Genomic DNA, 15,273 nt, shown 5'->3' on the forward strand with positions numbered 1-15,273 from the left:
AGATTTTTGGAATGAGAGAGACTATATTGCATTATCTTAAATACAAAAAAAAATTGTAATGAGTTCCAGGGTTATCCAAAAATTGCAATCAATTTGCTTCAAATATCACCAAACATTTTAAATATCTATATAGTAATCCATCAAGGATTTCTGCATCATACAAAGCATTAAGAACACCACTCTTCTAATTATTAGACACATCAGTGGATATTTTGTGCTTGATACACAATACTATACAGTATCATATACCAACTACATTATCCTATACTGAAGTGAACTAGAATGAAAATAAATAATATGCATATATGTTAAAGATGCACAATAAATGAAAATAACAGAAAATGCATTCTTCCAGAGGAGGAGTCCCTAACACCTGGGCTGCAAGCTGGTACTGGTCCGTGGCCTATTAGAAACTGGCTACACAGCAGGGAGTGAGTAGCGGGCAAGGGAGCAAAGCTTCACCTGTATTTGCAGCCGCTCCCAGCACTAGCATCACCGCCTCAGCTCCACCTCAGATCATCAGACGTTAGATTCTCATAGGGAGGACCGGTCCCTGGTGCCAAAAAGGTTGGGGACAGCTTCTCTAGGGTGATGGCTGAGGTATGATGGTGGTGCTCTCTACAGCCACAAGCCCAGGCTCAGGTGTGCAACACAACTTTTCCCCTGCTGTGTCTATGAGAATTCCTCAAAACTAGGGTGACTATATATAATCCGTGGTCAAGTTGAGACAGTTTTTATGAGTGTAAGAGGAGCTGTTAGTAATTACACTGGGATAATAGCTTAAACTAGAACTATCTAGGGCAAAGTGGGACATATGGTGAATCTTAGAGCAGTTCTGCAGTTTGGAGGATGAATTTTGCAGGTTTTTATGGTAAATACTTGAATAGTGTTTTCTTAATACTGTTTTCCAGACAAGAGTAAGTGCTTACTCAAAGAGAATAAGCACTTGCTCAAAGTTACAGTAGTAATTCTGCAGTGGAAATTCAGACCCAGGTCTGTATGCTTCATGCTGCGGTTTTTGTGAGTGATTTCAAAGGCTCAACTTTGATCTCTTTTCTGAGACTGCAGAGAGGTTGTTCTAGCCCCACAACTGGCCCGAGGAGGCCAAAAGCAACTCCTCCTTCCAGTTCCCTAACTCACATCACCAGTGCTGATTTTAAGGGGCCAATTTGAATGGTCCTTTATCTTGAGAGCCTGAGTCTGCTTTGGTAGCTGTGCTGCATCAGAGGAGATGAGATATCATTCCATTGATGAAGAGTCATTGATCAATTAACTCTTTCAACTGATATTTATTGCTTTTTCCTTCTAACCATGATTATTTTCATGACCACTTTATTAGTTTCCTTAGGCTGCTATAATGAAGTACCATAAACTGAGTTGCTCAAAACAACAGAAATTTATTCTCTCACAGTTCAGGGGCCTGAAATCTGAAATCAAGGTGTCCTCAGGGTCATGCTCCCTTCAGAGTTTCTTAGGGAGAATCTTTCATTGCCTCCTCCAGCTTCTTGTGGCTCCTGCTGTTCCCTGACTAGTAGAAGCATAACTCCAATCTCTGCTTTTGTCTTCGCATAGCCTTCATTCCTGTGTGTCTGTATCTTCACGTGGCCTTTTTATAAGGATACCAGCCAATGGATTTAGGACCCACCCTAATTCAATAGGATCTTATCTTAATTTAAATACTAACATCTTCGAAGACCCTATTTCTAAATAAGGTCACATTCCGAGGTTTCAAACGGACATGAATTGGCCCAGGGGTTGGGGGGGACACGACACTATTGCACAACCCTCCCTTCACTTCACAAAATCACCACTTTTCTGCTCTTGCTAAGGCATGATTGAGCGTTAAACATCACCAGAATATCCATATGGGAAGAATCTTGGGTGCTACAGTCTGGTGATAAAAGATAGGGTGGAGGCAGGGGTAGGGGGCTTGTTTTGAAGCTATGTTTGCATAGCTCTTTTTATGAGATTGGAGAAAAGTCCATTTCCTTTACAATAAATAAGGTTAAGGGTTAGGAGGGTCTGATGGAAATTTGGGAGCCTTAAAATTATCCAGAACCGCTTCTTGCTATTACCACTAACAGAAGAGAATTTTAGAAAGAAAGAAAAAATTATTCTTATTTTTTAAAAAATCAATCTTTAAACAAATAGGTGAAGTCGAATAGATATGGCTTGAGCAATTTGATTTTTAGAGTTAAAGAATTTGAAAAGTTACTCTTTGTATATTTTGCTCTCAACTTGTTTATGTCAGATCCTGAACTGAGGAGTCTTGTCTTATGCTTCTTCCTTCCCTTTTTATTTTATATTTTCTTGAATGTGTCATATTCTTGTCACATCCAGTTATCACATTGTCATGGGCCAGATACCTTGTGTATCACTTAGTTTTCCTGACTTGCTTCAGTGCCTCTGAAGGAATCTGCCAGGTACCTTGGTACAAGGCACCCTCAACAGTCACCAGACTGTGCACATCTTGTGAGCAGGAACCGCCCCTATCCATCGTGGCATGCCCTTTATTTTACAGTGGGCCTGGCATGGAGGTGGGACTCAACCACATGTTTGTCGAATGAGTGACTAGTCTATGTGAGAAAGAGACAAATTTTACCTCTTCTGCTAATGGGATGTGCTAGTCTACTTTTGAACATTTCCCTCTTCTCTCTAGATGGCTAGATGGAATTACACATTTGTTTCTGTTACTGCCTAGTAGCCTCAGCTGGTACCTTTGCTTATATGTTAGCAGGTAATTCATCGCTCCATCTAATAGCTATTGCTACTCTGTGGGCCTTATAATGAAGAGAGGGTGAACTGCAAGTTAACTGTGATCTGAGTTGTCTAGATACCAGGTACATATTCAGATGTAAAGCATCTCATAAGTGTGTAGAGGAGATGCCTTGACACATGCCAGATGAGATTTGGCTCAGATTCTGTGCAGAATAGGCACATTGCCCTGCTGTCTTGTAAAATTATCCTAGTTTTTACAGTAAGAAAATAGTTTAATGAAGCTCATGCTCCATGAAGAGTATAAATGTGCTCCACGAAAAAAAAATTATGAGTAATTCATGACCCAACCTAGGACAAATTATGAGTCATTAAAACCAGCATACCTCAATCTAAGTTTTCAATACTTAGAACTTTGGAATCACAAATCTTGAATTGTTATAATGATAATTACAGCAGGCACACTTTGACCATTTCAAAGTTTAGTTCTTCAGGGGAATCGTTCACAGAAAACACTCTACTAACTTCACTAGATGTCTAGTCTAGAAAAACATTAATTATCATTCTCCTTTCTCAGGTGTCTCTTGTTTTGCCGACCGTTAATTTAAGTTTGAAGGTAGAGGGATATCTTGAACATTATATATAACATGTATTGCATTTCAATCCAGACAAAGAGGTGAAGATTTTCAGCCCACAGAAAGTCAAATGAGATATCTAACTTCCTCCTTTCATTTTCCACATGATAAATGACACGACAACATTGAAGTGTGAGGGGTGAGCAACTTTGGTCCTTTATTTATCTAGATTCCCTCCTTGATCCTATATAACAACTGTCTGAAGAGACTTCAGTAGGATTCAAACATCAAAAGATGGTGTCTTCTGTCATTGTTACCACTTACCTTTTTACCACATTTTACAAAATTTGTATCAAATTGTATTGCTAAGGAACATAGCCGATCACTTAACCTAATTGATGAACTCTCCATTCAGTTCTGATCTCATTGATACAAATGCGATCACTGTACTGGGCCATTCGAGGTCCTGCATGTGGCCTTCAACGCTGTAGCCTTCACAAGTTGCTGTTCCACCTGGCAGTAGCCTGAATGGTACCCAAGTTCACAGTCAGTCACTGGAAATGTGGCAAGGCACAACGGAAGATGAAGCTCTGGTACATCTGCACCTCACAAACATTGAACATTCATTTGAAACCCAAAAAGTTTTAATTGAGAGCACGCACTATTCTAGGCACTGGGTAAGATCAGGAAAATAAAGATTCTGTCTTTATTTTACATTCTATTGTAGAAGACAGACACCAAATGAGCTAAATAAGTAAAACATACACTATATAAAATAATTATCCATACCATGGAGAAAAATGAAACAAGGTAGATGAATAAGCAATGAAGGAACAAATCAAGGTAGGCCTCATTGGGAAGATGACAGTTTCGTAAAGGCCTCAAAGGGAAGACGGACTGAACCGTGAGGATATCTGGGGGGAAGGGTGGGGAAATAGAATTCCAGGCAGAAGGAAGAGCAAGTGCAAAGGACCTAAGCTGGGAACCTACCTGTTTGTTTCGAGGAACAGCAAAGAGGTCAGTGTGCCTGGAGTTGAGTAGACAAGGAGGACCGTAAAAGGAGATGAGGTCTTTCAAAGACTTCAATAGTAATGCACTTAGCGTTCCTAAGGAAATTTCTATTTCCGTTATTTTTAAAAAATGTAAGAATTGTAAAGTATTTGGTGGAAAAAATAATCGCTCTGACTTTATCATTGATTATATCAAGTTCCCTTTCCTTAGCTCAAGAGCAAGAATGTTCAAACAGAAGAAGAGGGCAAGAATAAAAAGGAAGCAGAGAGAGGAAAGAAAGAAAAGGAGCAAGTTTGCCCAGCCCAACCTGAGTTTTCTAGTCTCTCCTCTCATCCCCCGCTACGATCTCTGTATTAGACCCCTTTTTGCCCACAGCAGCTAGATCTATACAAGACATTGAGAAAACTGCAGGATGAAGCTGGCAACTTCTCTGAGACACACCTTCTGTTTGCCCTGCCTGTGGACTCACCTTTCACAGCTGTCAGCCAGCTGCTAGTGAGATGGCAGGGCTGAATCTTATTTTTCTGACCCTAGAGAAAAGAAGACATTATAGGGGAGCTTTTTATCCAACTTTGTCTTATTGAACAAATATCTGTTGATATTGTTGACTATGTAGGCATCGATAATAGAATAAGACACTCTTACTCCTGTGCCCAAGGAACTTATATGCCCATGTCAAATAAAGGCTGTACTCTTCGGGTGCTGGAGCTGCAGTTTTTCATCTGAAACTGAAATAAGTGCAAGAAATGCTTCAACAGCCTCTGTGCACCCCAAAGACCCCAAGTGGGGAATAACTATATAACATTTGCATTGGCACTTCCGGTGGAAAAGAAGAAGACTGACTCAGGAGGCCCTGCCCCACTAAGGCTATGATGTCCTTTAAGAAACAATGTGACTTTAGAGAATGAGTCATATTGTTCCTTCAACAACTGGCATCTTTTTATTCCTTGCTTCTCTCCTAGACTCAAATTCTTGCTCTCCTCTTCCAGAGAGCTAGCTCTTACAGACCCAAAGACTATTGCAAATTTATACTACTCAAGAGAAAAGATCTAATTGGTGGGCCAATCCCCTCCAGATCTGTGCCTCTGGGCAGAGATCACGGACAAGGCCACTTAGTCCTGTGTAGATTGCTGTGATGGGGTCAGGCTCCCATTCCTGACCAAATTAGCAGTGGCCAGTGCACTGGTTCTTCAAGATACACTTACATGATACATCTACTGGGAACAAACTCTTCACAGAGGAGCATGGAAAGGGCAGGCACAATGAAAGTTTCCTAGAAGACTCCTAACTTAATTTTCTCAGCCACTGGCATTCTGTTCCCTCAGAGAAGTGAGAGGAACTCTTTATTCTTCACCTTCAACCCTTTATTTCTTTATTAGATCTCTGTCTACCCTGGCCTACCACATTCTCCACTCTACCACAATACCAAAACAGTCAGCTGTGCAGAGTTTTCCTTCTGAGTGTGTATATTTGCTCACTTTTCACTCAGAAATCTAGAAATTGGGTGTAGATAATAAATGAAAACTTTCCTCATTGTTTTAGGAGCTGATGTCATGTGTTATTTCCAAACTCTATATTCCATGCACAGTTCATGAGAGTCATGTAGTTCAAATTTGATTTCCTTTTCAGGTTATTTGGGGCTTTTCTAGGACTGGCCTAGTTCCTGATTTGTTCCTCTGTGTCGATTAGATCACATAATGTTTTGTATTTAGATTTCTTCACACCATTATTATACCCAATGGACCTCATTTAGAATGTCACAGTATCAGTCCTGTGTGAGATATGAGTGCATTCTGCCAATCCACAGACATGTGCTGGCATTTCCTATTTAAAAGAAAATGGACCACACACTTCTTGTTTGTGCAAATCAGGTCTTAAATGGGACTTATTAGACCATAGGAAAGATTTGTAAGAGATAATGGTAATGTGATCATTTCATCAGTTATTTCTTTGGAAGGGAGAAATCTCTTAATTTTCCTTCTTTCATTGGAAGAACTGTTTACAAAAGTGGAGTTTAACAAGTCCAGAGGGCTGTATGAAAGCCACGCGGAGATCTCGGAGGGCAAAGACTCTCTTCTTTAGGAAGGAATTAGGAATATAGACAGATGCTAAGGGGGAAATAATTCAGTTTGTTTTTATTTATGTCTGGCATTATGAAAGAGTGTGCACTCTGTATACTTAGGGCACAAGAAAACTCTTGTGATACAGAGAGGGGAGCTGGCCTCAAACTTTCTCTCTAAGTTTGCCAACCTCATCTTCTACCCCTGCCATAATTTCTGAGCATTGTGAGCCACTTGCTGGCTTTAACCCTTCTGGTTTTGCCTTCAACAAGCCTCCATGTGGTGGGGGCTTGAGAACAATTCATCCATTCATTTGTACGTTTATTTATGTATATACCCTTGTTCCTTCACTCACTCATTCCACAATGATTCAACAAGTATTTGATGAGAGCCTCTACATGTCTGTGGCATGTCAGGTACTGTGTGGTATAGAATAATAAAGATAAGTCGCAATCCCTATTCTCCAGAAATTTATCATTTTATTAGAGAGACAAATCTAGCACATATTTTGGAGCTTAGTATAATATAATACATTGCAGTTCAGAATGTCAGTGCCAAAACAATGACCCAGATGGTAAGAACTATAGGAGCTCCTTGAAAGGTGAATGTGAGTGGTTCTGGCTTCCTGGGGAAAGTAAGACTTGAGCAGGACCCTAAAATATGAGGGCCTTTGGAATAGGGAGTAGCAACCTCAAAGCGGGAAACAGAAAACGCAAATGCAGATCATACATGATAATGGTACTTATGGGGGAGAGTGGAGAGACCATTCTGGCAAGAAGAAAGGGGCCATATCTGAAGTTATGGGAGGTGAATGGCAAAGTAGATCGGGGCCAGACTGATGAAGGGGTTTGAATGAAAAAAACAGTGCATTTCGATTTTATTCGATATAGGTCTTCGGAAACACTGGCACTCTTGAATAGAAATGCTGCTGGAACCAGCTGAAGACAGTTAATGATTCCACCTTACCCAATAGTCAGGTGGCATGCAGGGAAGTATGGGATACCTTCCTTAAAAGGCAGTGGAAAGGGGGAGAGGAAAGGGAGCTAAGAGGAGTGATGTCTAATTTTCCTAACCCTATAAAATATTGAAGGACTTTCTGGCACAAGTTTACATGAGTAAGCTTTAATCAGACACCGTCACCGGTGAGAGAAAGCCTTGTGTGTAGTGGCTCATTTAGGAAGGAGAATGTATTGGCTCACATACCTAAACTGTAGGAAGGGCTAAGGACGTAGCTTGGGGCAAGAGGGAGGATTTTTATTTACAACTCCAGTAATTTTACATAAAATTGAAAACAGTCACTTTTACTTGTTCTTTGATTAATATTTGAATAATTCACATATTTAATAAATTTCTATATATCCTTATTAAACATTTAGCACCGCTTACATATCCAAGTTCCCATAGATAATTTCAAATAAGAACAAACTGTAAATAGATATAATAATGATTTACATTATACTTAAAATGAAATCATAATAACTAACACTTATATAGCACTTACTGTATGCCAGGCACTGTCGTAAGCACTTTATATATATCATTCATATAATCCTGTGGAGAAAAAGGAACACTTGTATACTGGTGAGATTGTAAATTGGTGTAGCCACTATGGAAAACAGTGTGGATATTCCTTAAAAATAGAGCTACCATGTGACCTAGCAATTCTACTTCTAAGTATTTATCCAAAGAAAACAAAAATACTAATTTAAAAAGATATATGTACCCCTAGATATATTGCAGCATTACTTACAATGGCCAAGATATGGAAGCAACCAAGGTGTCCATCGATAGATGAATGGGTAAAGAAGGTATGGTACATGTATACAATAGAATATTACTCAGCAATAAAAAAGAATTAAATCTTGTCATTTACGACAACATGGATGGACCTAGAGGGTATAATGTTAAGTGAAATAAGTCTGATAAAGGAAGACAAAAACCATATGAATTCGTTTACATGTGGAATCAAAAAAATAATAAATAAACAAAACAAAACAGACCCATAGATTTGGAGAACAAGATGATGGTTGTCAAAGGGAAGGGGAGTGGGGAGACAGGGAAAAAATATGAAGATGAAAATAAGAATGAATTTAGTATGTCAGATCTCTTTTTCAGTGATTCTGTTGCTAATTAACATTTTCTTTCATGAGTTTTTGCCTCTCAAAATAGAAAATAATACATATAAAATTTAAAATCTTTTAAGAAAAGATATATGGAACTCTTATACCAGAACAAGAGCTTATCTCTTTAATATCATAGGAGCTTTTATAAATAACAATAATAATAATTTTAAAAATCTTCAAAATCTAAAGGAAGGAACTGAGCAAAGGATATGAATAGTTTTTTTATTAAAAAGAAATTTTAAAAGACATAAAAAGATATTCATTTTCAATAACAAGTGACATAAGTATTACAACCTCATTGATGAACCAATTTTACCCATCAAATTGGCAAAGATCATTAATTTTGGTAACAGTGTCTTGGTGAGAATTTAGGACTACATTGCTAGTAGAAATTTATGAAGGGCAATATATATATATATATGTATATGTATATGTATATGTATATGTATATGTATATGTATATGTATATGTATATGTATATGTATATGTATATGTATATGTATATATAACAAATGCACATACCCTTTGATCCAGCAGTTCCACTACTGGGATTGTGTTCAGAGGAAGCCGTATATACTTAACAACCAACTCTCTGTGCACCGCTCCCCCAAAATAGAGGAATGGATTTTTCTTTTTTTTTTTCAGACTTTGCCAATTTTGATGGTGTAAAATTTCAAGCTATTCTCTTAATATTAACCAGCTTTGAAAATTCCTGAAATTATAGCAAACGGCTCTTGAGAGCCCATATGAACCTGCTCCTATACACCACTGAATATTCATCAGAATAAATGAAAGGGTATGTGTACCAACTCGTACCATTGTGTGTATAATAAAAGGTTTGAAATGATTTAAATGACCATCAGTTGATAACTGCTTAAATTAATGATTAGATCATAAAGTTATAAAAAATTGAGAAAGCTCTTTATTTACAGATATGGAACAATCCCTAAGGTATATTTTTAAGAAAAAAACTAAGATTTAGAAGAACATGTATCATAAAACATTTCAGGAAGGGGAACTATATATGCATAGAATATCTCTGGAAAGATATGTAAAACTAGAATCACTGATTTCCTCAGGGGAGGAGAAATGGGTGAGTCACATGCATATGCTGATCAGTACTCTGCTGAACAGTCTAGGAGGCTTCTGCAGATTTCTGGAGTGCTCGCTTTATGTAGTCCTCTCTTGAGTCCTCTATTCTACAAACTCTAGCTGTGTAGGACTCCCCAGAATCTTGACTCTGTCTCCTCAACTCAGGAAGTCTGCTGATCTCTACCTGATTTCCTCTCTCTACCCTACCCTACCCTCCTGCCCCCTGCCATGTCCTGGAGACTGTCTCAAAGCAGCAGGCTAGGGTGCTTGGAGAGCTCATGTCATTTGCTTTCCACCTCTGAGGGATCACTGTCTTTCATTGCCTGATGTTCAGTGTTTTGACAACTATTGTTTTATATATTTTGTTCAATTTCTTAGTTGTTTTGGACAGGAAGGTCAATCCAGCCCAGGCTCTGTTATTCCATCTTGACTGGAAATGGAAGTTCGAGAAATTTTTTTAGAAAAAAATGGAATATATTCAAGTCCTCAGTATAGAAAAGGATTTCTTACTGAAACATTGAACACTGATGAAACAAAATTGCTTAACATTTCATATTAAAATTAAGAGCCCATGAAGAGAGTAAAACTATAGTCACAGAAGGGGAGAAGATACTTGCAATGTATACAATTGACAAACAACTTATAAAGAGACTGTATGAAAATAACCCCTCCCCTTGCAAATCAAGTTCTAAAAAACAGAATACAAAATTATGCAAGAGTCATTAATAAGCACCACATAAAAGAGAAATTCTAAATAGCCAATGACCATATGAATTGCTGTTCAACTTATTAGTAATCGGGGAAATGCAAATTACTGTAATGTCAAAATGTCAAAATTTACCACCAGATAGAAAAAAAAAATGAACTAATAATTCCAAGTGTTAACAAAGTATGGTATAGCAAGAACTCTCTTCCTTGCTTGTGAGAGTACAAATTAATGTACCAATTTTGGAAAACAGTTTGGCACTTTCTAGCAAAGTTTAAAGTCTACAAACCTCTGATTCAGCACTCATGGGTCTATACCATACAGAACCTCATGCATAAGTGTAATAGCATACAGGTTTAGAAATGTCCACAGCAGAATTTTTCATAATAACCAAATAGCGAAAATAGTTCAAATGTCTATCAGGAGTAAAACAAACAACTTATGTTGTATTCTTAAAATAGGTAACATTAAAAATGAATGAGCTGAGTCACATTAAACAATGTGGATAAATCATACAAATATAATATTGAGCAAAAGAAGCAAGATTCTAAAGAAAGTATTCCGTATGATTCTATTCATAAAGTTCAAAAACAGGTGAAACGGAATATGTTATTTAGACACACACTCTTAAGTAGTAAAACTATAAGGGAAAAAACCTAAATGTCTTCCTTCAAAGGTAACTTATATCAAAGTGAATATTACATGAAATATTACAATGAAAAGCACTTACCCCATGACTTGGTACACAGCCTATACTCAATAAGTTTTAGCTAAAACTACTTATCTTTGTTCTGAAATGCAGTTCGTTTCCTGGCAAGTAGCATGTACTTGGGCTGGGAGTGAGAGGACGTTAAGTTAACCAGTTAACTTCAAGATGAGTGTCCTGATGATCAGGATAGTGACCTGCCACTAAACCTACTTGTTATGGACTCAAAATAAAATATATTTTTCCTGAAGCATTTCTTTTTGTGTAAAATATATATGTTCTCAATCATAATTATTGATTTCATATCCAGCTTTTTCTTATAGTCAGAGAAAATATAGTTGGCCAAAGCAAATAAATGTGCATTTAAGAGATCAGCCCAAACATCAGAATAAATATCTTGAAAGTGACTAGAATCAAGTTGCAAGAGAAAAAATGTGGTAAATGGTCAAGGAGAAGTTGGAGATGGTACACTGAATGTCCTGACAACACAGGCTATATATGGATTGGGTTGTGATTCATAAACATTTAGAGGTAAAAATATAATCAACCTTGGTTTTTAGCTAGAGTTGAATAAGGAAACTGGTGGCATAATTTTGGAAGTACCAACTGTCCTTGGGGCCAACTATCCCCACCCTATGGAAGTGGGAGGGGAAAACAAGAAGACAAGAAACTGGAACAATTAACCATCTGTGTCTACATGCCATGTGTTCACTGCTGAGCCATATGTGTTAACTGGAATTACTTCTAGAATACCAAAATGTAGGGGACACAAATTTTAAACAATTTTTAAAAAGTAATGTATATATTAGATATAGTGAAAGTGCTTTCTATGAATATTTTTCCCAGACTAAACACATTGAATGCTTATAACGATACTAGAGATGAGGTCTGTGGGGTACAGTAATGTTAAGTAACTTATATAAGGTCATGGACCTACTAATTTCTGTGTCGGAGCTAGGTTTGAATCCAAATGCTCTGATTTAGAGTTATATTCACTAACTATATCACCTAACTATTCTGCCTCATCGACAGTATATATATGCCTCATTGAAAGCATAGAAACTATGAGCTTAGCACCTAGGTAGGAAGAATTATTAATAAAAATAGGGAGCCAGCAGGTGGTGTGCCTAATTAATAAAACCTTTCTGTAAACCACATCACAAATTACATAGATGATTTAGAGGTTTGCTTATTGGTTAAGATTGCATTTGGCTGCAAGCATGGGTTTGTCTTGCTCAATAGGAAGTCCAGAGATAGACAGTCCAAGGCTAGGATTGTAGCTCTGTGATTCCACAAGGGACCTGGGCACTTTCTATATTCCAGCTCTTCCCGCTTTAGCCTGTAGCTTTCTTCCTCAGTATGGCAAGATGACTTCTGTACCTTTGCTTAGTGTGTTTATGTTCCAAGATGAAAGAAATAAGAGGTGAAAGACAAAAGTCAAAAGTCTAAAGGGCATGACAGCTGAAATGATCTCTTCTTAAAATCTTTCTTAGAACTTTTATACAAGAACTTCTACTTATGTTTTATTGCTACTTCTAAATCAATCCTAGAAATTGAGTAGGGAAAAGAGGGCTGCAAATGGGAACTGCGTCGGTGAACTCTTGGTGTGTGCTACAGGGTGATTTGCCCTCGGAACCAAAATTGTTAGCTAAGGCTCTGCTCCTAAGACATGCTTATGGTGGATTCAGCAGGGAAGGCCAAGTACTGCTGCCCATTATCCAAGAAATGGATAGAAATTTGCTATAAACGGCATGAGGCTTGCCAATGGTGATATTCTCTATAAAGGAGGACTTGTAGCTCTCAGTAGGCAAAACCTTCATAGGGGAGGGGACATCTGCTACTCCCTTGTCAGCATTCATTCCCACTCTTCTAGCAATAGCACCTGGCTTTCTTTTGAAAAACTATTCCTACCCAATCTCAGTCTACATGGTTTGGTTAGGGCTAATATCCAGGCCTGGCCAGTCAATATACTCCATTTCTTTGGCTGCAATGATTAGTTTGGGGATAGCTGGATGACACAAAATAGCCTGTTAAGACTCAACTCCAGAACTTTTGTTGAAATAATTGGGAAACAAGTGATCTTTTCCCTGAGATTGCTATCTAGAAGAATAAGGTAAACTTGGAGCTGCTGGGGGACAGCCACGTGGTAGATTTTGCCTGAGATTAAAGTCAGAACAGGAGAAGGCAGAACCAAGAGATAAAGAGAAAGACTGAGACTTCATGAAGTCGTTCGAATCTCTGAGTTCATCTATACCTGAAACCCCATAACCTTGTTTTTAATGTATATGTAAGCCATTGAATCCTTTTTTTTAAGCTGTTACCAGTTTAATTTCTGTCACCTGCAGTTGCAAGAGTCCTCAGTAATATAAACAGATGACATCATCCCTGATTCTTCTTAACACGCTTCTTAGACCTTGGGGACACATCATAGTGGTTCTACATCTTCACACACACATACACAGTCACTCAGAGACTCACACCAACTTGATCCTCTCTGTCGGGGAGAAGGGAGTGGAGAAGCTCCTGCTACCCACTTTCACAACTCTAACTGGAAATGAGAGGACAAATAGCGCCATTTGTCAGATCACAAATAAAGTAACATCTACACAAATGAAATGAACATTGGTACATGTGCATGTACTACTGATCCATTTTTACCAAGAAAAAAAATCATTTGAATATACTTGCATTCATCTTACAAAGCATTTAGGAGGGGGAGGGCGAGGGTTAGCCTTCTAAAGCAATCCATGGAAATCTGTAAGAGAATGTGACCAATAGAAAATCTTGAAGGTGACAGAAGGTGATGAACTTACATTAGAAGTTTACTGGAATGCTTGGCCTTCTCTACTGGCTCCAAGACAAACATTATGTTGAGGAAACAATTGTGAGAGATGCTTCTGTTTGAAAACATATGCTTATGGAGCAAACACTTGATTTTGAAATCTGTACTTAAACTATTAGGTTGCTGCCAAATAAAATACTTGTCTGCCCAAACATATGTTTCAACTGAAAAATGCTTGCCAATGTAGACAGACAAGAAGAAAATGCCCAAAATGTGGTCAAGCTTAACAATATTTTTAAAAGCGAAATTGTTAATTATTGAATGTTCAAAATGTTGTTTTTTAATCAATGTTCCAGTGTCACTTGTCAATTACTGTATTATAAAAATAATGGACTAAGAATGCATTATATGATCATGAAAAGCCTTTTTTGTGTTCTTTTTTAGAATCTAGTAGTCTTGTCAATGAAAAAATCATTTTTTTCGTTGAGTCTGAAGACTCTTGTCATTTTTTTGTAATTTCTTTTGTTTTTATTTCTTTTGAAGGGGGATTAAACACAGTTCATCTGTAAGTAAAAACCATATAGGAAATGTATCTGCTTATTCCAAAACATTTTCCTATATGGATTTTACTTTAGAAGGATCTGGATCACTAGTCTTTTAAACTTCTCTCAGCTTTAGTCTATATAAATATATTTCATACTTCTTTACAGTTTAAAAAGAGCAAGTCAGAGAATCACAGCTTGTGCCATCCAGAGCCAGGAAATGGCATTGCCAAGCTTATCAAATCATAGTCCAGTGCAATTTCTGCTGTGCCGATGGCTTCATTTGTTTTTTTAGTTATCTTAGTAGTAAGCTAATTTTCAGACTTAAACTTGAGCATGTTGACTCAGGACATTCTCATAAAAACATCTTTCTGAATCTATGGACTATGACCAAAGGGCCCCCAAGGAGATGGGGTTCTGGCTCTTAGGGCGACTAGCCATTCAACTGTGATACTCACGAATGGAGGATGAAAAGTCACCTGGTCCTCCCAGTTTATTTGTGTAGGGTCATATCTTTGCTCAGACCATTCCCCTGTCCTAGAGTGCCTTTCCTCAGGTCCTCTCTACCCACTGAAATGTAGAAAATCTCTATGGCCCACCTCTTCTGTGAAGCTTTGCTTGATCATCTCCTAGCCTAAAGCTTAAAGAGACGGTTTCTTCTTCTGAACTCTTATGCCACTTGATGGGTCCAGATCTTGGAGAGGGAAGGCTGAGCTTCTGAAAGATTTCCCCAGGATAGAGGACTGAAGGCAGAGGTACTGAGCTTCACACTCTTTTGGTTTTCTACCCAGCAACCTGCACAGTGTCTTTATTTTGGTCTAAGCTTTCCAGTTCAAAAGAGGAAACTAAGATTAGGTTTTTTTTTGCTTTTTAAACTGAGAGGCTCTTACACAGAGAACATAAACTCACCAGAAATAATACAATAAAAACAAGCTTTAGTATCATCCTCTGACCCTCTAAT

This window comes from Pteropus medius, unplaced genomic scaffold, assembly GCF_902729225.1.
Source record: "Pteropus medius unplaced genomic scaffold, Ma_sr-lr_union100, whole genome shotgun sequence".
Lineage (NCBI taxonomy): Eukaryota > Metazoa > Chordata > Mammalia > Chiroptera > Pteropodidae > Pteropus > Pteropus medius.